Here is a 27,874-nt window from a genome sequence, read left to right as displayed (position 1 = left end):
TCCTTAGAACCCTAACTAGACATGACCAGAGAAGAACCAGTCTATGAAATATTTCAGTCAAGATGTCAAAAATACAAAGCAAAGAAACAATGTGAGAAGACATGAGGAGAAAGCACTCTACATGCAAAGACAGGAGTACCAGGATAACATCAAGTGCTCCCTCAGCAGTACTAAAGGCAGAAATGAGGTAATTCAGGCACCAAAAGTAGATAAATGTTAGACTAGATTGTTATACCCAGAAAATTAGCTTTCAAAACTGGTGGAGAAATAAAGACATTTAAACACAAGAATGAGCTAAGGGAGTTCATGACTATCAAGTTAGCACTGCAGTAGATATTAAATAGATACAGAGGAGGAAGAAAATCCTAATCAATGAAAGAACAAAAGATCTGTGCTCTTCAAATCCTTTCTGACTGAGATGAGATAAAATCTAAAAAAAGTTTTAATTTTTATTTTTCTGATGACGAAGGATGTTGAGCATGTTTGTAAGTGTTTTGTAGTCATTTGTATTTAATTTTTAGAGAACCCTGTGTTTTACTTTGGCTCGTTTGTTCACATTTAATTTTTTTGAATTCTTTATATAAAGTTCAAATAATAACTTTTTGTCAGATGTATAGCTATCTGTTAAGGCTGCCTCCTTACTTGGAAAATTGTATCTTTTGCGGTACAGTAAATATTTTAGTTTCATGAGGCTCCATTTATCAACTCTCGGTCTTACTGGTGCACTTCTTGGGATCCTGTTCATAGAATCCTTTCCTGTACAATGAATTGATCCATATTCTCTATCTTTATCTTCTATCAGATTTAGGCTATCAGGTCATGTGCTGAGGTCTCTGACCCCTTTGAAGTTGAGGTGTTTATAGGGTGAGAGATGAGGACTGAGTTTTATTCTTGCATATGTAGCCATCAAATTTTATCAGCACAATGTGTTGAAGATGCTTTCCATTCTGCAATGTTGGTTGTTGGCCCATTTCTCAAAAATCAGCTGGCTGTAAGAGTGTGGGTTTATATGTGGTTCCTTAATTCTACTCCACTGATCAATGAGCCTATTTCTATGCTATTATTATGCTGTTTTTATTTCCATAGCTCTGTAGTGTAACTTGAAACTTGAGTTGGTGGTACCTCTAGCAGGATTTTAGTTGTACAAGATGCTTGTGGCTGTCCTGTGTCTTTTGTGTATCCACATCAAATGGGATGTTGCTTTTCAATTTCTGTGAAAAACTGCTTCGGGATTTTGATGAGAATTTTGTCGAATCTGTAGGTTTCGTTTATTAAGGGTGGCCATTGCTCTTGCTAGGTTTTGTCAGCTTGATTCCTGTCAGAGCTACCTGGGAAGAGGAGACTGCTTGTCTCCAAGTTTGTATGATGGTTTCTTTATTAATGATGTGGGAGGGCCCAGCCCTCTGGAGGTAGTGCCAATCCTGGAACCACAGCCCTGCATGGTTATAACAAGCACGACTCAGAACATCATAGAGAGCAAGACACTGAGCAGGTTCCCCATGGCCTGTGATGCCTTGAGCTTCTGGCCTGAGTCACTCAGTACTGAGTGTGATGTGAGCTATAAGATGGAACAAACTCTTTGCTCCTGAAGTTGCTTTTTGTCATTGTGTTTTATTGTAGCCATAGAAACCTTAAAATAGCAATTTTCTTCATATTAATCCTGCCAATTTATGAGCATGGAAGGTGTTTCCATCTTTTGATATGTTTTTGAATGTGTATATTAAACATTTGAAAGTTTTCATTATATAAGTTCACTTTCTTGATGAAACATATGTATATCTATATCTATATATATATATATACACTCATAAGTACGTGACATATATATACATATATATATAGACATATGTATAATGAGACATATTTATGTTGGCTCTGTTTCTTAACAATTAGACTTTATTATACAACCCAGCTATCCTATACAAGAGGAAAAAAAGGTTAAAGGGAAACAAAAATAAACCTTCCAGGATCTGGCCCACAGGATGGATCCCTAGGTGTCTCTGGCTTGCAAGCTGGTCCGGCCTGCGTGCTGGTCCTCTCCCCATCCATGTGTACTCGGATTCTGAACCTGCCGCCACGGTCTCCTCTCCTCTCCACCTTCGCCTCCTCCAGTGCAATCTCACCATCCTCCTCCAGGTTCCTGCCTCCCATCCATGTTCGATTAGAAACAGAATAGCCAGGCCTGAGTCCCCTGAATTCCTGACCCAGGATGGCTTCACTCAGTATAACACACTGTTAATCTCAGTGAGGTTTTCGTGGTGTTCCCAAGCAGCGGAACCAGAGGCAAAACTGCCAAGATGTGTGTGTGTGTGTGTGGTGTGTGTGTGTGTGTGCGTGTGTGTGTGTGGGGTGTGTGTGTGTGTGTGTGTGGGGTGTGTGTGTGTGTGTGTGTGGTGTGTGTGGTGTGTGGTGTGTGGTGGTGTGTGTGTGTGGTGTGTGTGTGTGTGTGGGGGTGTGTGTGGGGGTGGTGTGTGTGTGGTTGTGTGTGGTGTTGGGGTGTGTGTGGTGTGTGTGGGTGTGTGTGTGTGTGTTGGTGTGTGGTGTGTGGTGTGTTTGTGTGTGTGTGTGTGTGTGTGTGGTGTGTGTGTGTGGTGTGTGTGGGGTATGTGTGTGGTGTGTGTGAGTGTGTGGGGTGTGTGTGTGTGTGTGTATTCCTTGATTTCCTTCATTACATACAGGAAGGCTACTGATTTTAGTGTGTTAATTTGGATTTTCTGCCTCTTTCTTTTGGGTAGTTTGGCTAAACTTTGGTCAAGCATGCTCATCTTTTCAAAGTACTATCCTTTTATTATTTTCTATAGTTCCTTTTAATTCATATTTCACTACTTTCAGACCTGATTTTGATAATTTCTTCCTCCTTACAGTTTTGGACTTTATTTTATTTTATTTTTTTGTTTTGTTTTTCTAGGACCTTTGGGTGCATTATTAAGTTACTTTGAGAATTATCAATTGTTTTGGTGTAGACACTTAGTGCTATAAATTTCTTTTATGGATGCTTTCATTGTGTTTCACTGATTTTTGCATATTGTGTTTTGATTTTCTTTCAATTGTAAGAATTTAACATTTTCTTTCTTTCTTTTTCTTTTTTGTAAAGATAAGAGGATTATTTGACTGTGAAATTTGCTTAACAATTAAATAGGAAGCTAATTTTGATCCCCAAGGAGAAAGACAGTGTCAAGTAATGGGAACTGTCAAAACCTAAATTGGATTCCTCACCGTGCAGCAGTCACTGGATTTCCTAATTGGCCAGTTCTCAGAGTAGGGGCCTTTGGCATCCACCTTGACATGCTTGCCCTCCTACCCTTGGGATTACCTCCAGCATCCTAACCATAGTCCATGGAGGCTTTTTGTTTATGTTTTACAGATCTAGAAAAAGAATCCCAGGACTTTCCCTCCTGTATGCTTTCATCTTGCTTCTTCATGGTCCATGATGCCAGCTGAGGTTGTCAGTACAATGAAGCCAAACTGACGGGACGGGAGCAGATTGTGCTGCCATTTTTCTAGGTCCCTGAGTTGTACATCAAATCACTCCACACTTGTTCAGCCTGCCTGTGAGGTTCACAACAATCTTCCTAGCTCTGTGGTCATCAATGATTTCAAATTCACCAATGCAGTCATGCTTCATTATCACAGTTAGGAACTGGATGATGACTGTGGAGCATGGCCTGATGAGCACCTGGCGTTTGCCTCTCTTCTTAGCTTTGTTGATGCTCTTGAGAGCATCTGCCAGGACACTCATGCACACCATGGTGATGGCGCGGAAAGATGGCGGAGAGAGGCAATTTTTCTTTCTTGATCCTTTCTTTTCTTTCTTTTTATTGGTTTTCCAAGACAAGGCCTCTCTGTCTAGCCTTGGCTGTCCTGGACTTGCTTTGTAGACCAGGCTGGCCTCGAACTCACAGTGATCTGCCTGCCTCTGCCTCCCGAGTGCTGGGATTAAAGGGGTGCGCCACCATGCCCAGCCCTGTTGATCCTTTCTTAACCCAATTTTGGTTTAGTAGTGTGTTGCTTGGATTCCATAATTTGTGTACTTGATATCTTTTCTTATATCTATCTACCTTTAATCTTTGTGTGGTCAAAGAGATTAAGATGGAAAGCAGTATGTAATTTCATCTTTCCTATACTATTGAGACTTGCTTTGTGTCATAATATGCAGTATATTTGGAGACTGTCAGATGGGCTTCTGAGAAAAATTGTATTTTTTAGCTGCTTGGGTAGGATGTTCTGTAGATATGTCTAGTCCATTTGACTTATTTTTTAAAATTTAATTCCAGTGTTTGAAGCTATGTCTCCTATTACTCCAACATGTTAGATAATTGACCGGTTAGTTATATAGGGTTTAGGTTTCAGCCTTTGGGGGAACTTAGTGTCAATGTTCAGAGGGAGGGGTTCAGGAACAGCTGCAACTCAGCTCAGCTAAGTGAGGTTTCTCTACCCAAGAGCAGATCTCTAGAGTTAGACAGGGATCTTCTGGAGTCTGTGGTAGGTGCTCAGGCCTTTACCTCAAGTGGTGGGAGTTGGTATACTGGTAATTCCTCAAGTAATGAGTATTTGTGACTAAGGTGAAGGAAAAATACACTGTAAGTGTTTCCCATGTTTGCTTAACATCATAGAAACATCTCGGGACATTTTCTACCACATCAGTAGGCTAGATGCATGTGCCTGCCCTTGCTGTAGCCTACTATGGTTGGGACTGACAGAGCTGGAGACACCACCAAGTTGCACCACTGTCCTGAACATGGGTGAGTGAGCCAGGTGTGGTGGCACCCACCTTTAATCCCAGCACTCGGGAGGTAGAGGCAGATGGATCACTGTGAGTTTGAGGCCAGCCTGGTCTACAAAGCAAGTCTAGGACAGCCAAGGCTACACAGAGAAACTCTGTCTTGAAAAACCAAAACCAAACCAAAGCAAACCAACCAACAAAACAAACAAAAAAAAAACAAAAACAAAAACAAAAAACAAAAAACAAACAAACCAACCAAAAATCCCAAACCAAACCAAAAACCAAAAACCAAAAACCATAGATGCCTGCCTTTGCCTTTCTTTCCTTCTGCCCCTGTGGCTTAAATGTTAACATTGTTTCAGTCTTACCATCAGTTTCTCTATTAGCTCAAAACTCAACATTTCTGCTTCAGGAGGGAGGATGTATTGAGAAATAAAGATAAAAGCCAAAGTTTTGAACCCAAAACTTACCTGAGGGTGAAACTCTACCAAATACAGGAAAGAGACACTGAACTAGACAGATGTGCTGTGGTGTCTTTCTGCTATCTTGTGACTGGGAAGGGCCACACCCACCCAGCTGCAGGTTTATGTACAGGCTGCAGGTGTGTGGGCAGCACTGTGCATCATAGCACAGAGATAAGTGCCTGAGTCTGTGATCTGGGAGGAGGAAATGTGCAAAGAGCTGCTGCGTTCCTTAGTGATGGTCGTGGATGTCAGTCTTCCACTCTGCTTTGTTCCAGAAGGATTGTAAAACAGGCTGACGAGATGTCCCCCAGGACTTTGGTAAAACCACTGCATTTGGGTTATTGAGGTGGAAAAGTTGCACTGCAGTGTTGCATTCTCCCCCTCCTGCAGAACCAAGGACATAGGACTCTGCATCACTTGCTGCCCTTTCACCCCTGACAGAAACAGAGAAAGAGACACAGATGGCTGTCACTGCAGTGTCCACTGAGCCCTGCATGTACCCTATGTCCTTTGAGAAGGTGGGAGCTCTGCAGGACTCCTGAGCTTCTTTCCCCACCCCTCCACGTGCTGAGGCAAATCCCCTCAGGTGCCCTGAATGTGGACAGCCAGACTCACAGCAAACCTGCGTGCACAGAAGGCCCAGCAGAGAGCACAGCAGCCTCTTCATGGTGCTTGTGTGGCTGCTGGAGACAGAAGCAGGTAACCAACCCCTGGGCTGTGGTGTCAGGGTCGCTGGTGAAATGGCCTTCCTCCTGCACCAGCCAGCTCCACCCATGCCAGACCACACCCTGCTGATTCCCTCCCAGTCTTCAGAGCTTGAAGCTCCTCCCACAGGTGACCTGGCTGAGAGTCTGGGTGGAGCATAGTGTGGGGAGATGATCCTTCTTTGATGACACTGAGGTTGTAAGACATGTGAGGAACTTGTGAGGAGGAAGGGACCAGTTCTTCCTAAGAAAAAGTATTGAAAGAACAATTAAATATTATATCCAGAATATAGGTGCATGCTCTGACTTAAATATCTTTATTTACCTATGAATTAATTTAAATAAATCATACACAGTGACAAGATAATAATTATTATGTAATATAGGTTTAATGATCCCTCTTTCTTGAAATAGATAAAGTATGTGACTTGAACGCTCATGCAACCAAAGTTTGCGCTCAATATTTTTAAAGGACTAATGAGGAGGAGGTGTAGTGGGGAAAACAAACCAAAGTTCCTATGTGCCACCCTGTGTTCCTTTCCCTTGGGGAAGCCAGGCTCCTTGGGCACCAACTGGGAGCAGGTGAGTGCAGTGCAGTATCTTGGTCAACGATAAGTGCACTAAGCCGAGAACACACTGGAGAAGAGCTTCAGAGAACTGATTCTGTTCATTGGGGAGGGGTGTCACTTATGCCCCCGGGGAAGTGATCAGGGTCTCTGAGGCAAGTTTTGTGTGGCTGTATACCATTGGCCAGGGCAGGAATGCTTACAGATGCTTCATCTGCATACTCTGGGGCTGCAGGGTGTGTGTGTGTGTGTGTGTGTGTGTGTGTGTGTGTGTGTGTGCACCTTATAAGGTCATCCAGGGACTGAGGTCTTATAACCATTGGGGTGACCGATTCTTGCTGCAGTGATGACAGTGGCAGCAGGCTTTGTGGTTCTGGGTTGGAAGTGGGGAAGTGGCCAACTCCAGCCATCCTCATGGTGAGGTAGTAGGGTTGAAGCTCCCTCGACCTTTCCTTCTTTTCCCCTGAGCCATTACCAGTCCGGCACATAAGTTCCAGGGGGATAGAAGTAAGAAGTTTTGGTCTGCTATCGTACATGGCGACCACAGGGAGCAACAATGCATTGTGCATTTGTAACAATAGAGGAATGTATTTTAAAGTTTTATAGATATGTCAGATGCCTGGAAGTACGTGAGGCTGGGCCATGGTCTCTTACTTTGAAAGCCTCATGTAGTTTGTACCCTGCTGTGCACTTGTGACTCAGCATAGGAGCTTCCAGCTCCCTCAATCTCAAGGGATCCTCAGGTGGAAACATTTTCACATTTCCTGCGCTCAAGTCTGAGAGCCCTCCATACCTGAGACAAGCTGACTTCCTGGTGTGATCTTCAGGAAGTCATGGAGACCCAGGTGAGGGTGTCCCATATGCAGGAAAAGACCTCCAGGGACAAGGGATGAGCAGGTGCCCCTTAGCGCCAGGGCTGGCTTCAACACATACGCAGATGCAGCCAGCAGGCTGTAGGTGGGGGTGGGCGCCCTGGCCTCTGCTGTGTGGGGAACTCAGCCACAGGAGGGTCTCTGTCCAGGGTGAAAGTGCAATGTGCTCTGTCTGTGAAGAAGGACTAGAGCTGAGTGACTCTCACAGAGCACTCCAAGCTTCAGGGTGCACAGCAAGGGCAGCAAGGCGAGCAGGAAGCAGCTCACTCCTCCTGGAAAATTCCAGGAAGCTAGGAAAGCCTGAAGAGTGGGAGAGGTAGTCAGGGGTTGCTCTGAGTTTAAGGAGATGTTCATTTCTTCATCCCAGGGAGATTGAAGCAACCATCTATTCTTGACAATCAGTCTTCCTCAGGCATCTGACATTCTTTCTCCACCGTCTAAAATCCTCTACCTAAAATATATCCAGTCAGGACTCTTGCTTTAGTAGTAGAGAAAGTAGGTTCTGGTATCTTTCCTCACCGCTACAGAAGAGTCATTTACTATTTAGAGAACAGTGTCCCCTGGAGGGCAAATTACAAATTAAATTTACAGTTTAGTTTTGCTTCTCAATGTCTGGTTTGTTTTTGTCAACGTGACGTGAGCTGGAGTCCCTTGGGAAGAGGAAACGTGAACTCAGTACTTATCCCATCAGGTTGGCCGGTGGGCATGTCCATGAGGCACTTTCTTGATTAATGACTAATACAGGAGGGCCTAGCTCACTGGCTGTGTCCTGGGGTGTATAAAAGAGCAGGCTGAGCAAGCCATGGACAGTCCGCCAATAAGCAGTTTTTTTTCATGGTTCTTTTTCAGTTTCTGCCTGGATTCCTGGCCTGGACTTTCCTCAATAATGGATTACAGCCTGTAAGGTGAAATAAATCCGTTTTCTCCCATATTGCTTTGGCAAATATTTTGTCTCGGCAATAGGAGAAATAACTAGGACAGACATTGGTACCAATTCTGATGGAGCTGACCCTGTGGCTGCTTTTTATGCCCTGGACTGTTCTGTGTGGAAAAGGTAGAGTTTGGAGCTTTTGACTATGCTTAATGAGATGTGGGAATTTGGAAGATAAGAAAGAAGGCTGGCAATGTCTGCCCTGTTTAACAAGTTTCCGAGGGAAGCTTGTGAGTCCCTCAAGGACTCTATTTGGAATGTTTGTGTGATAATTTGAATTAAGAATCCATGGTTTCTGGTTAGTTAGGGCTGAAGAAGAATCAGCTGTGATTGACAAGAGACCAGCACCTCTAAGGTGAAATGTCTGTTTTATTGGGACAATTGATGGGTCTGAAAAAGTAGCTAAGATTAATAAGAGACCAGATTCATTAAGTTGAATCTAGGAAGTATTTCATCAGGGTATGTACACAGATGTGGTCCAGAGTGGGTCAAACTTGCATCTTAAGATGGCAGCCAAATTTGTTCAATAACATATAAATGTCTTTCAGAAAAACAACAACAACAACATAGTGATGGAAGAGGTCATGTAGAGATTTGAGGTAGGGTCAGAGACCTTGAAGATGCCATAAGAGGTCATTCATAAAGGTGAAGCTTCATTGGTAGTGGGGCCCAGCGAGATGAAGATGTCGTGGCTACTGTGGGAGGAGCACCGAGGACTGCAGTAGGTATGGAGAAGATGTTGCTTATATAAGTGTCTGAGGCGAGCTATGTCTGCTGTGGCTTGTAGAGCCATAGACACTGCACTGCCTAATCCCCACGGAGCCCAGAAGACCATGAGTGTACTCTAGAGGCCAGACACCAAGCTACATTATTTGATTTACACTGGAGAATGTTGGGTTTTGCTTTGATAAGACTGTAACTGTCCTTCATTTTTTATTCTGCCAAAGATTTGGGTATTTTTAAGAGACCAGACCTTTTTTAAAAAAAATTTATAATTTATTTATTGTGATTTTTAATTAATTTATTCATATTACATCTCAATGGTTATCCCATCCCTTGTATCCTCCCATTCCTCCCTTCCTCCCATTTTCCCCTTACTCCCCTCCTATGACTGTGACTGCGGGGGACTTCCTCTCCCTTTATATGCTCATAGGATATCAAGTTTTTTCTTGGTAGCCTGCTATCCTTCCTCTGAGTGCCACCAGGTGTCCCCATCCAGGGGACATGGTCAAATATGGGGCACCAGAGTTCCTGTGAAAGTCACACCCCGCTCTCCACTCAACTTGAAAGAGTTGGAATGTTTTAAACATGATAGGCTCTGTAGAGCCTTGAAATTTATAGCACACTTTATATCATGATATTAGCATGAGATCTTAGAAATAACAAGAGAAGAAAATTGTGTTTTAATAGTGACATCTCTGTGTGTCGCGAGCTGATATTTCAGCAATAACAAGAAAGGAAAGGCCTTCTTTCAATAGTGATATCTGAGTGTCAAGTTGATAAAGGGCAGATTCTGTGAGTTAGTGTTTTGTTAACATCACACAAACTAGTGTCACCTGGGATGGGGGAGCCCCAATTAAGTATTTGCTTACATCAGATTCTGTGGGCAGGTCTCTAGAGGTACTTTATTGATTGGTGATTGATCTGGAAGTGGGCATTGATTGATCTCACTGTGGACATTCCGTTCCTGGTCTAGGGCCAGGCAGGTACCTGGTCCTGGCGTGTATGACAGAACAAGTTGGGCTAGCCACAAGAAGCAAGCCAGAAAGCAGCCTTCCTTCCTGCCTGGAGTTCCTGCCCTGACTCCCTCAATGATGGCCTGTAGCTTTAACCTAAATTAAACCCCTTTATCCCCAACTTGCTTCTGGTTCATGGTTTGTTGCCGCAAAAGGAAAAGTATCTCAAATAGTCATATATCAAGGAAAAGTTACATTTTCTAAACTTTAGAAATCTAAGGTGTTAGAATCTAAAGTGTTAAACTTGTGACCTTAAAATTATTTTATGAACTGAAAATGTGCACAAAAAATTTTAAAGTGTGAAAAATACAGTTTTGTAACATATTCTAACAGAACCTGCCAGCAATATCACAGCTCAGAAAGCTATGTGCTGTTTTATCGCTAAAGCTCTAAGCATCATCAAAATGCATCATAAATAGAATTTGGTTGATGCTGCTAGGAAAGAAGACAATATTTCTTTTGTTTTTCTCTCCATGGGATACACTATAAATGTGCTACCATAAGAAGACCCAATTAAAAATTATGAAGCCAGAAAAAAACCCTACATAAGTACATCAAGTAAATAAAGCTATTATAGCCAACCTGAATCTTACAACCCTCCGTTTGTGGCACTAATTCAAAGTCAAATTCAACACGTATCAAACTGATTAGGGGCTTATTTATTCCTTGATATTCTTATGAAGTGTAACCTAACCCTAGGAGTGACACCTGTCATAGTGTAGGCACTGCCAACAAGAGATTATGCCAGGCTTGCACACTAGGGAATGCCAGGCTTGCACACCAGGGATGCCAGGCTTGCACACCAGGAGATGCCAGGCTTGCACACCAGGGAATGCCAGGCTTGCACACTAGGGAATGCCAGGCTTGCACACTAGGGAATTCCAGGCTTGCACACCAGGGATGCCAGGCTTGCACACCAGGGGGTGCCAGGCTTGCACACCAGGGGGTGCCAGGCTTGCACACCAGGGGGCGGGAATCATGGCCATCACCGTCCTATTCTACTAACACAACTCTAGTTCTAGCAAGGTATTGTGAGTGCTAAATTATGCAAATAAACATATCAACAAATCAAACATAATTGTCGTAAGCCTTAACAAGTACAGTGAGGCAACTTTGTGCCAAAGAAGGACCACAAAGGACAGAGTCCTCTTTAGACGGAGCAGAGTGCAGTGTGATAGCCGTGAGCCATGAGGTAAGAAAAGAACATTGGACACACTTAGGGAGGAGAGACACAGATTCCAACACTGGAAACTGGTGGGAAGTAAACTGTTACTCTGAGCTAGGCAACCACAATGCAAAATAGCTGCAGCTAAAGGCTATGAAATCTTAGTGGCAACACCTAAGTGCACACTGAAAAAGGAAGTTGGTAGCACAGTGAAAAAAAAGTTGGTAGCACAATTCAGTCAAACTCAATTATTTGCTTCAGCCAAATGCAAAATATATTTATGGCCACTTTATCATCACCTAAAAAATAAAGTTGTAATAACTGGTATCAGCCAATTCTAAGTGTGTAAGTTCATTAAATTATATAGACTTGGGGTCTAGTTAATTTTGGCGTGTAATATTTTTACTTGTTTTCAAGATTTTCTTATAATAACATTTATAAAAAGTGAAATAAATTGTAATAAAGGGGAATTTTGAGAGGAAAGTCCTTCAAAAATATTTTATTTTTAAAAATAATGCAGAACTCAAGACCATGTGACCATCCCAGTGCTCTCCTCGTGGGTCTAGACCTCAAAGTGAGGGACTCTGAAGCAGAGTCTACATTACTCCCACTGAAATCTTTTAGATCATTTATGACTACATGACTCAAAACAAAATTTTAATATACCAACTTATCACATTAATGCTCATGCCATTGTAAAATAAGAAATATTCATCTCGTTGATTTTTTTTTAATACGAGGAAGGCTAGCACTGAGATAAATAATCAGCTCTTACAACCTAAGCTAATGCACAACTTAGCCACTATCTTATTGGAGGGTACCTAGTTGTGCCCCTTTCCTGGCTGGTATGAAGGGTAAAGTAACAAGCATAAATGTGCAATATTTAAGTGGTATATTGATGTAGGGTTCACTGGGTATATGTCTGAGCCATGTAGTTGGATCCATTCTCATTTTAATTTTCAAGGAACCTCCACACTGGTTGGTATAGTGGGCACGCCAGTGTATGCCCTGCAGTACATTAGGACTTCCATTTCCTCATAGCCTTAGCAGTGTCAGTTTTTAAAATAATCACTTGACCGAAGTAAAATTGTTATCCTTTATTTGTGTTTCCCCGGTAGCTAAAGATATTGAAGAGTTTCCCAATATTTATTGGCTGTTGGTCTTGATTTTTTCTGAATATCTGTCCAAGTCATTAGTTCATAAATTGACTAGATCGTTTCATTTTCAAGAGGGAGTCTTTTGGAAGAGTTGAGGGATAAAAGGACCTGGAAGTGACAGGAGCTCCATAAGAAGATCAATAGAGCCAACAAATCTGGGCTGGCGGGGCATGGGTGGGGTGGGGTGGCTTGCAGAGGCTCATGCATCAACCAAGGACCACGCAAGATGAGGACCTAGACCGTCTGCTCAGATGTAGTCCATAGGCAGCGCAGTCTCTTTGTGGGTCACGTAATATGGGGATTAGGGGTTACTTCTGACATGGACTCTGGTTCCCATTAATTGATCACTTCCTCCTGGCAGGACAGCCTTGCCAGGCCACAGAGGAAGAGGATGCAGGCAGTCCAGATGAGACTTGATAGGTTGTGGTCAGATGACAGGGGAGGAGGCCTCCCCCTTTCTGAGGACTATAGGAGGGGGGAGGGGAAAGAAGGAGGGAGGGTAAGGCTGGGAGGAGATAAGGGCAGGGTAGGGATGTAAAGTGAATAAATTAAAAAATTAAGTTCTTTACGTAATCTAGAAATTAAGCCACTGTCTGAAACATAGTTGACAAAGAACATTTTCATATTTAGTAAGCTGTCTGTTGGCTCCATTTTCAGTTTCCTTTGTTCTGCAAATACTTTTCAATTTCCCATAATTGTAACTGTGTATCCTTGGGATTATTTCCTATATTTTTATCGAAGACTTTTACAGAATATTCTTATCTATATATGTGTGTTGAAGAGGTTTTTTTTTCATTTATAGTCACATCTAGTGGTTTCTAGATCTACATTCTTATATTAATATTTTGATACATTATGAACTGATTGGCTTTTTTTGTGGCAGAGTGGGAAATATGGATGTAGCTTCATTCCTCAACACGTGGAGATCTTGTTTTTCTAAAACCGTTTGTTCTCTCTATGAAGGAAAGACCAGAGAAGACCTGAGAAGCCCTGCAGGGTGTAGCAATGCGGTTCGCGTTATATTCTTTCTAAACATTACATTCTGTACCCTCTCACGTGTCTGTTTTCAGGAAACCATCACCCGTCCTCTCACATCACATGACACAACTGAGTTTATAAAGAAAGCAGAAACTTCCACTTCAGTTGGCACACAGAAGCCATGGTCCAGTGTGGGCCAAGGCTGCATGCCATGCAGGTACCCAAACTTGGTAACATATCATAGTCACCCAGGAAGTACTGGTTTTGAAGGCATGCAGTGATCATAGAGAGCAGCTGAGGCTTTGCAGGCACTGTGCAGCAAGTCCCAGGGGGTGGGGGTGAGAGAGAGAGAAAGGCCAAAGCTCAACATGCAGCCATAGTTGCAATAGAAGGGCCCAGCACTGATGGCATCATGGAGAGAATTTGCACCTGTGGTAGTGTCAGAGTCTCTGAAGAGAGTCCAGGGAAGGCCTTCGGTGAAGGAGCAGCCCACAGTGAACTCAGCAGTTTTGGGGATGCCAGTACCGTTAGATTAGCACCAAGGACAGCAACAGTCATGTAGTGGAGCCAGCCAGCACCTGACAGACAGGCTGCACATGTTGTGCATGGCAGAGACAGGGCAGTGGGACTGCCCGAGGCCTGGAGCCCAGAAGGTCGTGAGTGAATCTCAGACATTGGACACTGAGTTATCTACACTGTTGGAGTTTGATTTTGCTTTGCTTTGGCTGTGACTGTGTTCTGGTTCTTCCTTCTTGAAGTAAAAAAAAAAAAGTATTCAACTTGTTTGATTTTACAGGAGGCTACATTGAGAGACTCTGAACTTTTAAAGAGGCTCTGGAATTTTAGAGAGATTTTGGACATTGTGGAGAGACTTAACTTTTAAGATCTTAACATTTACACAAACTGTGGGACTCTAAGGTTGGGATGTTTTATATTGTCATATTCATAGTAACATGGCGTCTGGGGAAAATAAAAATTCAAAAATGATTCCTTAGTAATTAATGTGTTTTCATGTCAGGTTGTGAAGAGTCAATTTTGCTGGCTAATTTTTATGTCAACTTAAGATTAGGGAGTTCCACCACAGAAAAATAAATCACAATTAAGAAAATATCTCTATAGGATTGGCCTGTAGGTAAAACATTAGGGCATTTTTTAAATTGAAGATTGATGTGGGAGGGGTCAACTTAGGTGGTCAGTGCTGGGTGGAATAAGAAAGCAGGCTGAGCACACCGTGTGGAACAAGGCAGTAAGCAAAAAGCCACCATAGCCTCGGCACCATCTGTTGCCTCCAGGTTTCTGCCCTGACTTTCACGGGTTATGAAATATAAAACCTTTTCCTCCACCAGTTACTTTTGGTCACAATGTTTTATCACAGCAATAGAAACCTTAACCAGACAATTTTCTAGTGTCTTTTTCAATTTCTTCCTTCAGTATCTTAAACGTTTCTTTGTGGAGACCTTCCACCTCCCTAGTTACGCATTTGGTTTTTTTTTTTTTTTTTTTTTTTTTTTTTAAGATTTATTTATTATGTATACAGTATGCATCAGATCACATTATAGATGGTTGTGAGCCACCATGTGGTTGCTGGGAATTGAACTCAGGACCTCTGGAAGTGCAGTCAGTGCTCTTAACCACTGAGCCATCTCTCCAGCCCCCGCATTTGTTTTTTTAAGCCATGGTGAAATAGGTTTTTTAAATTGTCTTTTATACCACGTTTGTTTCTGGCAAACAGAAGGCTTCTGGCACCTGTGTGCAGACCTCGGTATCCCTCTTCTTCACTGAGTGCTCATCAGATCTACGAGTTTTCAGATTGGGCTCAGTTGTTCTAAAGATGAAATTTTGATAGTTAATCTTAACTATTTGAGTAATCAACCTGATAATGGAGGGTCCAGGAAGCAATATTGATATTGAACCAAGGTATCAATATCAAATCACTATGTGTGCTCTGTAGCTGTATGACTCCCTTGTAGGGTCCAGCTTGACTCAAGGCCAGCCAGCCTGTGCTGAGGGTCCAGCTTGACCAAGGCCAGCCAGCTTGTGCTGAGGGTCCAGCTTGACCAAGGCCAGCCAGCCTGTGCTGAGGGTCCAGCTTGACCAAGGCCAGCCAGCCTGTGCTGAGGGTCCAGCTTGACCAAGGCCAGCCAGCCTGTGCTGAGGGTCCAGCTTGACCAAGGCCAGCCAGCCTGTGCTGAGGGTCCAGCTTGACCAAGGCCAGCCAGCCTGTGCTGAGGGTCCAGCTTGACTCAAGGCCAGCCAGCCTGTGCTGAGGGTCCAGCTTGACCAAGGCCAGCCAGCCTGTGCTGAGGGTCCAGCTTGACCAAGGCCAGCCAGCCTGTGCTGAGGGTCCAGCTTGAGCAAGGCCAGCCAGCCTGTGCTGAAGGTCCAGCTTGACCAAGGCCAGCCAGCCTGTGCTGAGGGTCCAGCTTGAGCAAGGCCAGCCAGCCTGTGCTGAGAGTCCAGCTTGACTCAAGGCCAGCCAGCCTGTGCTGAGGGTCCAGCTTGACTCAAGGCCAGCCAGCCTGTGCTGAGGGTCCAGCTTGACCAAGGCCAGCCAGCCTGTGCTGAGAGTCCAGCTTGACTCAAGGCCAGCCAGCCTGTGCTGAGAGTCCAGCTTGACTCAAGGCCAGCCAGCCTGTGCTGAGGGTCCAGCTTGACTCAAGGCCAGCCAGCCTGTGCTGAGGGTCCAGCTGTATCTAAAAATATCCCACTACCCCTACCCCTGGAATGTACTTACCCCTCCTAGCTAGCCTGCTAAATTCTGCTTTTACAAAAAGATATAAAAAGCACTTGTGCCTGCTTTTGTGGGTCGGCAGCTTGAGAGAGCTTGTCAGACCTCGATGCTCATCGACTCAATAAAATTTCTGTGTGTGTTGCATTGACATTGGACTCCGTTTCTCTCTGGGGACTCCAGGTATAGACTAGAGATCTCTTTGGAGGTCTCAGTCTTACAATAACACAGAGAAACACTCAGGCAATGGGTGTCTGGCCTGTGGGGAATACTATGATTAATTTAACTGAGAGAGAGAGAACCTCCTTTGCATAGACGTCAGTGATATGCTTGTTTCTCATGTTCCCAGCACACTTGAGAGATAGCCCCACAGCTAGAACATGAGCCATTCCAGTGAATACGATCTGGGAGTTTAAGTTCAATTTTCTTAACAACTATATTTTATTATGAACTTATTAAACGATCTTACCTCCCTTCCAATCCGACTAACCCAAACAATAGGAAAAGGGGATTAAAGAACACAATAATGAAACCTTAAGGATATTCTTTCCAAGGAATGATTCTCCTGGCACAGTCAGCAGGACCTCAGCAAACCAGCAGTCCCACCAAAGTTGCTGCTGGGACTTGGAGCAACCAGAACCTGAAGGCTCATTGGGACTCCAAAGCTTTGACGCTTTCCCTGGAGCAGTTCTCTCTAGGAGCATCTCTTGAAGTGTTGATGAACAGCCAAAAGAATCCCAAATTCTCTCTCTTCAGCCTCTTATATACATGTCCTCTCAGAGTCTCTACTAGGATGTTTTCAGCTGGCAACATCCAAGCTCCCCCATGAAGTGGTTCGACTACTAAGGGCATAAACATCCTGCTCTCTCACAAGTCTGTTCTCAATCCCACACTTGGGATCAACACAAAAACAAGTTTATCTCTCCTATGGGGACTCTTAGGAGGATGAGTGAATTTGCCCAGCTTAAGAATGGCAAGGCCAGCAAAGGTTCCTGGTACCCAAAGAAGGAATCTATTAAAGAAAAACAGTTCTGTTAGACATCAAACACTTGTCCAAAAGAGACTCAACTCTAGCATAAACCAGAGACATGACAGCAGTCAGCAGACAGTCCCCTCTCTCGTTCATGTAACCACTTCCTCCAATTTTTGAGGCACAAAAAAGCTGCTTTAAAACTTCATCTTTTTTCTTCTCTTTTAATTGAACATTTAACAGTGTATTTACTTAATTGTGCTTAACAAACATTAAAATTTTTTTGTCCCCATCCACTATGAATGCCACCAATCTGTGGGTTTTGGATGTGAACTTTATAAAAACTTAGGAATCTACCTGCCCCCAGAATTCATTGGTCCCATCTTTCTGATTGCAAGGAATGTGACCTGGTGCCTTGGCTTCTCCACCATGGTGGCTTGGACCCTCAAGCTGTGAGTCAAAAACGGCTTCCCTATGTTGCTTTCACCGATGTGTTTATCTTAATAATAGACAAAGAGTTAAGGCGGAGATCATGTCTCCAGCTGACGTCTTCCTTTCTACTCAGATCTTCCTATGCTCTTCTCATATGTCTGCCTATCTGTCTGCTGTGATGGATAACAATGGTGAAATGGGCACACCTGCCTTTTCACCTATTTTAGAAGGAATGCTTTTATTTCCTTTGTTCACAATAATAATGACTATTATTGTGTTGAGATAATATTCTTCTAGTAATAGATTTCTCAGAACTTCTGTAAGAAAGAGATATTGAACTTTGTCAAAGGCATTTTCAATCTTTACTAAAATAATCTTGTTATTTCTATCTTTAAGTTTATATATTGATAGCATTAATTGATTTATCTATGTTGAAGAAAACTTGCATCCCTGAAATTAAAACAACCACATCATGGTCTATGATCTTCCTCCTCTTCCAATCATCATCATCATCACCACCACCACCACCACCATCATCATATTCAGCACAAAACTTTTTATTCATGTAAGGTTCTTTTAAATGAATAAGTTCCGCAATTCTTACTCCTCTCATACTTTGCTTGAACCACCTTCTCCTGAGCGCATTTGGTTGGAAGGTAATTTAATAGTTTTCCCACCTCAATAAAACCAGCACTAGATTAAGAAAATATATTGAATTGCACTTTATTTTTTTTCCTTCATCTTTGACACCTTTTGTTGCACACAGTTTGTAATCAAGTGGCTGGGTCCAGTTGCTAGGCCTGTATATCAATTGTGGATAGACAAGAAAACACATTCCCTCCCCTCCCCCTCCCCTCCCCCTTTCTCTCTTTCTTTCTGTTTTTTTTTTTTTAACATGGAAACTGTTAGCATTTAATTAACCCTCCTGTGTGGCTTCAAGCCTCCAATACCCTTAATCTTCTCTTCCTCTCTTCTGCTGAAGAATTCCGCCTTCACGATGACAGGCTGCTGAGGGAGCTTTTCTTTCCCCAGAACTCTGTAGTAACGGATTGCAACATGTCGGTGATGGGAGCTGCTCCTGTCTCGCTTTTTGCGGCATTGACCTGCATCTTCTGTTCACTGAGAAATGTCCACAGCTTATCCAGGTTGACAGTTCGGCAGACTCTCTGGCTCCTCTTTAAGCAGCAATGCCTCACACCACCTTTCCCAAAATCACCTCGATGGTATTTGTTGAAGTTGATCCTGTGGTGATGCAAGCTTCCAGAATTCCTCCTGGATGCCTGCAGTGCTGGCCACGGCTCGCATGGCCCCAGAGTTTCCGGGTCTTCCTCAGTCTGGATGGCATGGTGGAGGCAGAGAGGAAAGGGGAAGGAGACATTTTCCAAGTGCTAATCTTTGGTCACCTCTGAGCTCTGGGACTACAGACATAACTCTCACTTCCTCTCCTCACATCTGGACCACATCTTTTCTGTCTCTCATTAGAAAAGAGCAGACTTCTAAGAGGCAACAACAACAACAACAAACAATAGAACTATAATAAGATAAAAATAAAATGTATCACCTCAAGTTGGACAAGACAAGCCAACAGATGGAAAAGAGCCCAAGAGAAGGCACAAGAATCAGATACATTACTCATGTCTCCCGGCCCCTCCCCACTTCCCCTCACGTCTGGATCCACTCCTTTTCTGTCTCTATATGCAGAGGACCTGGTGTAGACCTATGCAGGCCCCAAATGTGCACACTTTATCTGATAACTGATAAAGATAGACGTTCTGCATAAACTGATATGAGGTTTAATGCCAGACCCGCTCCTGTGCTGCCACAGCCCCCGCCTCTTCCTGTCTGTGGAGTCTAACTTCAGAGCCTCGATCTCTGCTTGAGGTTTTTGTGAAGCCCTTGTAGACGCCTCTGCCACTGTGCCCTTTCTCATAGCACAGAAATATACTGCCGAGTCCTCAATCTGTGTGGCTCTGATGGTGAGTCCAATGGAACTTTTTGGCTTCTGGAAGTTCAGAGAATAATGACCCTCTGTTGCATTTTCCTTTTGGTAAGAGTCCTGACGAATAAGGAAAATCATTTCTCCACTCGTCGTTTGCTTGTACCAGAATAAGTAGAAAGTGCTTTCCTGGGTTTCATACACACAGTCCAATGTCACAGTCTTTTTCTCCGTCACAGAAATTGAAGTCTGAGCCTGTGTTACCTTCTGGGCCATGCCGGTTGCTGATGGAAAGAGCACAGAAACGTTACCTCTTTGACTATAACTATGGGAGTTGAAAGGATAAAGTAAAGTAGCTTATGTCAGAGCTCTGACAATCCCTGTGTTCTGAGCCTCAGCAGAGAACGATGACCTCTTTTCCCAGTGACCTTTAGGGATACGAAGCTGACTAGGGAACATCCTTACCAAAACAAATGGAGCTGAAAGTTGCTCCCAGCAGGCTCAGCATCAGCATATTGTTAGCTCTTGTCTTGAGTGAAATTTTCTATGTTCTGTCTCAACCCAGATCTTAATCTATACTGTGTGCTCAAGAGGAACACAGCAAGGGTATTGCTCTAGGTGGTGCAACCACCCCAACAGGAAACACAGTTGACAGTTAGGGGGCAGGTTTAATTGTGCCCTGCCATACCTTCCTATATGGGCCTGGGAGAATGCTAGACTGTCCTGAGGATCTGTTGGGCTTGTTAGAAGGGACCGGAAACCATCAGTGATAACATGGACTAATTTTCAGATGATTCTTTTGGGATGGACAGACAAGACAATACAGGACATGCAACCTATTATAAAATCCATTAATATGTGGATGACTTAGCTGTGTTCTTTTTGGTCTTATTAATGTATTCCTTTTTTCTCTCAAGGAAAACATAAGGTTGATAATTTAAGAAGACTGCAAAACTTTGCATTGGTCTGCCTATTTTTCTTTTATTTACGATTCATTTATTTATCTTACAACTGATTGTTAGCCCCTTGCCTTCCTATTCCCACCCTCTCTTCCTATTCTGCCCCAGGTCCTCTCCTCCAGGTCCCCACTCCCACCGTCTGACCAGAGCCTATCAGATCCAGCTGAGATCTGCCTACATATCTAATAAAAATATTTGGAAAATTTATATGAAATGTCTATGTTAATTTTAAGGAAAGCAATCACATCATGTCCCCTGAGTTAACAAAATCTGTTGTCAGTGCCAAGCCAGAGGAAAAACATATGTGTTCCGTGTCAAATAACAGAAGGAAATAACACACACACATGTGTATGTGTTTCATACTCACAAAAACAAGTTTACAAAATTTTATTGAATGACAAAGCAGCATGGCTTTCTCACAATCAAGGACTCTTAAAAACTCCATTTCTCATAAAACCACCACACCAGCCATTTCCCTCTTTTTCTATTTTGATATATTAAAAACTGTTTAACTCTAGTAAAGTGGAAACGTATATCCTCCTCTAAGATCCATGTAGTTGGCTAAGTTCCTAGGACCAGGCACAATTTCCTTCCAGTTGAGCTGGTCTTAAGCCCCATTAAACAGCTGTTGGTTACCATGAAGGCTTGAATATCACTATTGCACAATAGACATATCTTGCCATCTGCTTATTGTTATGGCTTATAGGTGTCACAGCTGGATAAAACGTTGGTTGCTTCCCTCTCTTAGCATCTTACATACCATGTTATTGTACTATGAAGGGTAGACTGCAGGGACGAGACTTTCAGGCTAGATCCATTTGAGTTTTTGGAGTCCAGTGTCCAAAGTGTGTGCTGGCTTCAGCAATAAGGACTTCCCTTCCATCTCTGAGAAGTAACTAAGGGCAACAGCAATAGCCTAGATTGTGTTATGAGTCATAGCATTGAGTTTTTGTTGGTCTATGGCTCTTATGGGGAACATTGGCAGATCAACAGACAATATATATTCACACACATATGTATGGATATATACATAAGTATATATGCATATATTCATATATATGTCCTTCATCACACACATATGTATACACCAGATATATACATATTGCCCCTCATCAAAGAAGCTTCTTTTTGCAGTAATAAAGGCTCTTGCAGGAAAAAAAACTGGCACCAAATCATTTACAAGATTTTTAAAATAAAATCTGTCTCATATATTAAGCAAGGCAAACAGTTCCTCCAAGGTCATGCCATATATACAGACTGAAGGCTGGGAGGTGTGTTTAGAAGCATCGGGTAAGTTTGTATTTATCAAAGCATAAAAGCGTGCCTCCCCCTTGTGGCTCTTGTCTGTGCTACAGCATCGTCTTTTTCTCTGAAGTGGTCATTTATCCTGTATCTTAAGTTGTAGACAGGGTAACATTGTGGTCTGCATGGAAGTGCAAGAAGAATACACCAAAAGCAAACCGTACTACTTACAAGGCCATCTCAGGCTGCAAAGGTGGGCATTGGCTTTGTCTTCTCTATGGCATGTGTGGAGAAAGGGCTCCCTATGTCTCCCCACTCCTTGAATGGAATGTCTGTCCTACCTCTCTATATGATAATGTAAGCATCTTACAGTTTACTGTGAGCATGACAAGGCATGCTGAGATCTCTTCTTAATGTACAGTCACTGGTTTCCTGGAGCCAGGGAGCCTTACCTGGGTACCTCACTCATCCTTTAGGAACTCATATGATCTCTGCCCTGATCACTTCAGAGGGAGTACATGCCCACGTCTCCTCCCACCACATCTGCACACATATCAATTCCTGTCCTTATCATGTCATAGAAGTGTCCTGCCCTCCCTATTTATCAATCCTTTTCTTAAAAAAAAAATAAAATCAATAAAACTCAAAGTAAGTTGTTAGCTTGAAAAATGATGAAACTAATAAGTTTGTCTTCTGTTATAAGAAAGTTACGGAGAGCTCATTAAAATAGTTTAAGAAGTTACTCAGTGACAGCTACTATTTTCTGTGTTGTGCTTAATAGTCAATAGGTTTGTTTGTTTGTTTATATGTTTATTTATTTGTAGTTTGTTTTAGAATTTCACACTTGCATAAAATGGGTTTTGATAAGACCTGAAGTCCTATTCCTGCCGCCTCCCCCCCAATTTCTCCCTTCCCGTAAACCACTATTCCATCCCAATGCCATGCGCTCTTTTTAAAAACCCCCGGAGTCTACTTAATGCTGTATGCAGATGGCTACAGGAGCATGTCCTGGAGCATGGCTCTCAGTGGCCTCATTCCTGAGGGAAGCTGGTTCTTCCTCCTCCAATAGCCATTAACTATCAATAGCTCCTCCAGTAAGAGTGAGATCTATGAGATCTATGAGTCCCGCACCTCATGGAGGTTATGGCCGGATTCGATCTTGTGTATGTGATCAGAGCAGCTGTAAGTTCCTGTGCGCAACAGCACTGCCACCTCTGAAAAACGGTGCGGATGTCCAGTCCCTCTGACACTTACAATCTTTTTTGCCGTCTCTTTCAGGATGATCTCTGAACCTCGGATATAGGGATTTGATATTATTGTTCCATGCAGACCTGAGTACTTCACAGTCTCATAAAAAAATCACTTCTCTGTTGATAGTTGAGAAATGCATTAATGTATGGGAATATAGCTGAGACCTTGGGGGTGCAGCATGTTATGATGTCCATTTAGCAGAGAAATAGTGTTAGATTATGACCCAGGCAGTCTAACCAATATATGATTGGATTTATTTTTTTTGAGGTTTTTAAATTGAAAAATAAAATCTTTCATATTACATCTCAATTGCTATCCCATCCCGTGCATCCTCCCATTCCTCCCTCCCTCCTGCTTTCACCCTATTCCCCTTCCCTATAACTGTGGCTGAAGGGGACCTCCTCCCCTTGAATATGATGCTATGGTATCAAGTTTCTTCTAGGTAGTCCGCTATCCTTCCTCCAAGTGCCATCAGGCCTCCCCGTCAAGGAAACATTTAAATCCCATATGACAAGATGAACTCATGCCTGGGACTGTTAAATATGGCACTAATCTTTCTGATTTTCTTTTTAATTTTTGCAATTTTTAAGTTAACCCAAGAGATCTTAAGTAAATCTTCAGCACATAATTTTATTATTTAGCAAAGCTACAAAAAGTCATCTCAGGAAAGTATATATTGTGCCTTTAATGTCTACTGGGTTTCTAGTATTCATACATTAATAAAGAGCATCTTCTTTAGATGGAAAGACAATAGTGACAGTGTTAATACAGAGTCCTTAGAGTTGGCTCTTTGTAGGCCATAACCACAGTTAGACTCATGCTGTTCTGACACTTTACCAACAGAAATGTCTATGGTGCATGTATTTGTGGAATGTCATTATCTCACTGTTCTTAGTTTGCTGAAACTATACAATAGAAGCCCCAAATCAAGGAGGATGTTCTGTCTTAAGTTACTCATCCAGGTAACTAGAAATACGATTTTGTGCAAAAAGGCGGACCTGGGTTACATCAGGTTAAAAAGATTCTGCACAGAGATGAAACAGTCCACAGAGTGAAGAGACAGCCTTCACTCTCTAGCCGTTAATCTGCCACAGCATTGACGTGAAACCAACAAACAAGAAGTCACACAATTAATAACAGACTAAGGGTCTGAAACAGGACGGCGAGGACCACAGACATCCCAGGGGCAGATGGGTCAGAAGGCAGGAATGCCTGGCTCCGTTAGCCATTGCAGGAATGCAAAATAAATGACGATTAGACACCAGCCCACTCACGCCAGAGACACAAGTGCTGATGAGGGTGCATGGTAAAGGGGTTCAGGGATGCTGATGGGGGAAGGTGAAAATAAATAGAGCCACATGGCGAGCCTTGTGAGATGCTTCAGAAAACCAAAGGGACACTAGCTGTTCACCTCACTTCTGAAGACACACTCAGAAAAGATGAAGTTCATATACCACAGTTACACATACATATGTTTATGTCGCTCTATTCACAGAAGTTCAGACATAAAGTCAGCTTAGGTTCTCACTGGCAAATGGACAGATACTGTGCAACAAAGAGCTTGCTCCCCCACTTTGATGGGGAACTGATTTTCTTCTAAGTTTCCATTTTTTTTCCCAGTGAGTAAACCAGGGCCTGAAAACCACAGTACTCCTAAACGCAGAATCAAATGTTTGCTTCTTTTCCTCTGAGATTCAGATCTTTGCTTCCCCATTGCTAGGTGTCTCTGATGCCCAGCTGTAAAATCAGAGGCTGAGTAAAAGTGTTTGGAGAGCTTTTCAGTGTCAGACACATGCTCACTGTCCTGGAACTAGAGAGACATAAGAGCCAACTGTATCCTAGCACTGCACAAGGGACAGATGGGGCCTTCCCTCATCCTGCGCAAGGATACAGTGCTTATTAAAACCAAAGCCTGTGTCTCCTTAGCCTCAGCGGCCCTGATTTTACATGGAGTCGTTAGAGAGACTGCACTGAGGGAGGGCTTGAGGGCACATGACCAGGACACTCAGAACAAACCCTGGCATTTCAGCATCCTACTGCCCTCTGCCCCAGCTTGGATATCTGAAACCAACCAAACAGAAATGACACAATTAAACAGGCTCTCTTTTTCAGTTACCAGCAGGACTCATTATGGGATGACACAAGCAGCACTTCACCCTCTGTCAGGGTGTAGGCAGCAGCTCTGGGGGTTTGTGTCAGGACTGCAGGTGCCTACTGCACACTGTGCATCTGTAGCACAGAAGTATGCACCAGCGTCTGCATCCCGGGCAGCAGTGATGGACAGAGAAGCGCTCTGGGTGGAGGTGTCAAGAGTGGCTCTTAATCTTCCGTGGAGTTTCTCTCTCTCATTTGAGCGTATTAACACTAGCATGGCAGGGCCTCTGCCGGACTCCTGTCTGTACCACTGTAGGGCGGTTGTATAAGCTTTGTAACTGCAGTTCACGGTGACATCTTCACCCTCCTGGATGCTCAGAACCTGAAGATTCTCCTCTCCCCATTGGCTGTTCACCCCTACACAGAAACACAGGCCAGAGAACAAATGTCAGTGGTTATGTTCTCACGTTGCACTTCCAAGTGGACACTTTTCAGCCATGTGGCCTCTGACCTGATCTTCCCATTAGCATTGCTACCAGCCCCAACTCACAGGCCATTTGAAACCATAGAGTCACCAAAGACACTCCCGGGAATTTGTTCATTCTTATTCTTGTATTGATGTAACAGGAAGCTCAGTGCTGTACCCTGAAGCGGAGCCTGGTTCCTAGCACAGAAGAGTCAATTCTGGCTGAAGAGCTTACATTTAATCTTTTGTCACTCAGAGTCTTAGGTTTTTTTGTCTAGCCAGTCAGAGACAGTCTTGGTTCACCCCCTTCCCCCAACCACAACCACAATCCTATCTTTCTGACAGAGAGGTGCTGCCATCTGGTGGTGGCCTCAGCATCCTGTCACTAGAACATATTCTGGGATGGCGGCCAGGGCAGAGCTGATTGCAGGAATTATAAGCTTGTAAAACTCTACCTTCTCTGGGCACAGAGTGAGAGGACACACAGATTAGTTCTGGCAAGAGGTAAGTGGAGAAGAATGCCAAAGGCCAGAATTCACAGAATACTTCTTGGAAGCTCTGATAGGGTTCCCAAGTAATTACAATTCCTGGAAATGTACCTGTGAGGGCAGAGAGATGCCTCACTGGGTCAAGTGTTTGCCATGCAAGCCTGATGGCTTGAGTTCATTACCCAGAACCCCACAGTGGATGGAGAACACCAACTCTAGGAGGTTGTCTTCTGACCTCCATATATGCCATGACACATATATGCCTATATGCATGAGTGTGTGTGTGTATGTGTGTGTGTGCATGCACACATGTGTGCAGACACACATACACACACACCAATAATAAGTGAGATACACAGATTAAAATGTGTCTGCAAAGTTCTTTTTCAAAAAAGATACTTTTCCCAATGTTTGAATGATATTGTGTGCAAATGATCTTATTGGTGTAGAAGAAATAGACTCTTACTAGATTTAGTAGAAAATGAATGAATGAATCAATAATAGGTTGGACTAAAAATCCACAACAGGGTCTGAGACTCAGGATCAACAGCTGCATAGTCAGGAACAGCACAGAAACTGTGGACAGCATAACACTGTGGCCTGGATGGGACTTTAATAAGGATACACCAACATTTCTCTGCAGTGTTTAAAAGGCTACCTTGGGCTGCAAAGGTCGATATCAGCTTTGTCTTCTCTATGGCATGTGTGGGGAAAGGGTTCTCTGTTTCTTCAGTCCTTGGATGTAATGTCTATCCTACCTCTCTTTATGATGATTTAAGCATCTTACAGTTTACTGTGAACATGGCAAAGCAGGTGCTGAGATCTCATCTTAATGTATGGTTGCTGGTTTCCTGGAGCCAGGGATGTACGTCTTGACTAGATACTATCCCACCTGACCTTCATCCTGCATGGATGCCTCACTCATCCTTTGAGAACTCATATTTTCTCTACCTCTTATCCTCATGGTGTGAGAGCTCACTTATCACTTTAGGGAGAGGCCATGCCCAGGAGTGGTATTGCTGGGTCTTGAGGTAGAGCTATTCCAAGTTTTCTGAGAAAGTGCCAGATTGATTTCCAAAGTGCAAGTTTGCACTCCCATCAGCAATGGAGGAGTGTTCTTCTTTCTTCACACCCTCACCAGCATGTGCTGTCACTTGAGTTTTTGGCCTTAGCCATTCTGACAAATGTAAGATGGAATCTCAGTGTCGTTTTGATTTCCATTTCCCTGATAACTAAAGATGTTGAATATTTATTTGTTTCTTGGACACTCAAGATTCCTCTATTGAGAATTCCCTGTTTAGCTCTGTGACTCATTGTTTGAAATTGGATATTTAGTTTGTTGGTGTTTAATGCTTTGAGTTTTTATATATTTTGGATATTAGCTCTTTCTTGCGTGTAGGATTAGTGAAGATCTTTTCCTAATCTGTAGACTGCCATTTTGTTCTATTGACAATGCCCTTTGCCTTACAGAAGCTTTTCAGTTTCAAGAGGTCCCATTTATTAATTATTGATCATAGAGCCTGAGCTGCTGGTGTTCTGCTCAGGAAGTCGTCGCCTGTGTCAACAAGTCCAAGGCTTTTTTCCACGTTGTCTGGAAATGACTTAGATGTCCCTCAGCTAAAGAATGGATGAAGAAACTGTGGTACATTCGCACAATGAAATACTGCTTCTCTATTGAAAACAAAGAAATCATGGCATTTTCAGGCAAATGGATGGAACAAAAAAAGATCATCTTGAATGAGGTAATCCAGACCCAGAAAGACACACATGGTGTATACTCACTTATAAGTGGATTTTTAACCATATAGTACAGAATAATCATATTACAGTTCACAGACCCAAAGAAGATCAGTAACAAGGAGGATCCAAGGGAGGATGCTTAAATCTCACTCAGAAGGGGAAATAGAATAGACAGAGGCAGAGGTTGAAGAGAGGGAACAAGGTAGGAGAAGGAGCACAGAGAGAAATAACGGTGGAGATCAGACCCCTTTTTGGGGAAAAAAGAAGGAGGA

The 27,874-nt window shown here is 43.1% G+C and overlaps 1 pseudogene and 1 gene segment (V, D, J or C); both read right to left on the bottom strand.

The window, feature by feature from the left end:
- Positions 1–27,874, bottom strand: part of LOC127186787 (T-cell receptor alpha chain C region-like) — a 372,003-nt gene that overhangs the window by 204,191 nt on the left and 139,938 nt on the right.
- Positions 3,367–3,748, bottom strand: LOC127186791 (40S ribosomal protein S15a-like; annotated as a pseudogene).

This window comes from Acomys russatus, chromosome 3, assembly GCF_903995435.1.
Source record: "Acomys russatus chromosome 3, mAcoRus1.1, whole genome shotgun sequence".
Classification (NCBI taxonomy): Eukaryota; Metazoa; Chordata; class Mammalia; order Rodentia; family Muridae; genus Acomys; species Acomys russatus.
Note: the sequence above shows the minus strand (reverse complement) of the source record. Positions and strands in the feature narration are given on the sequence as shown.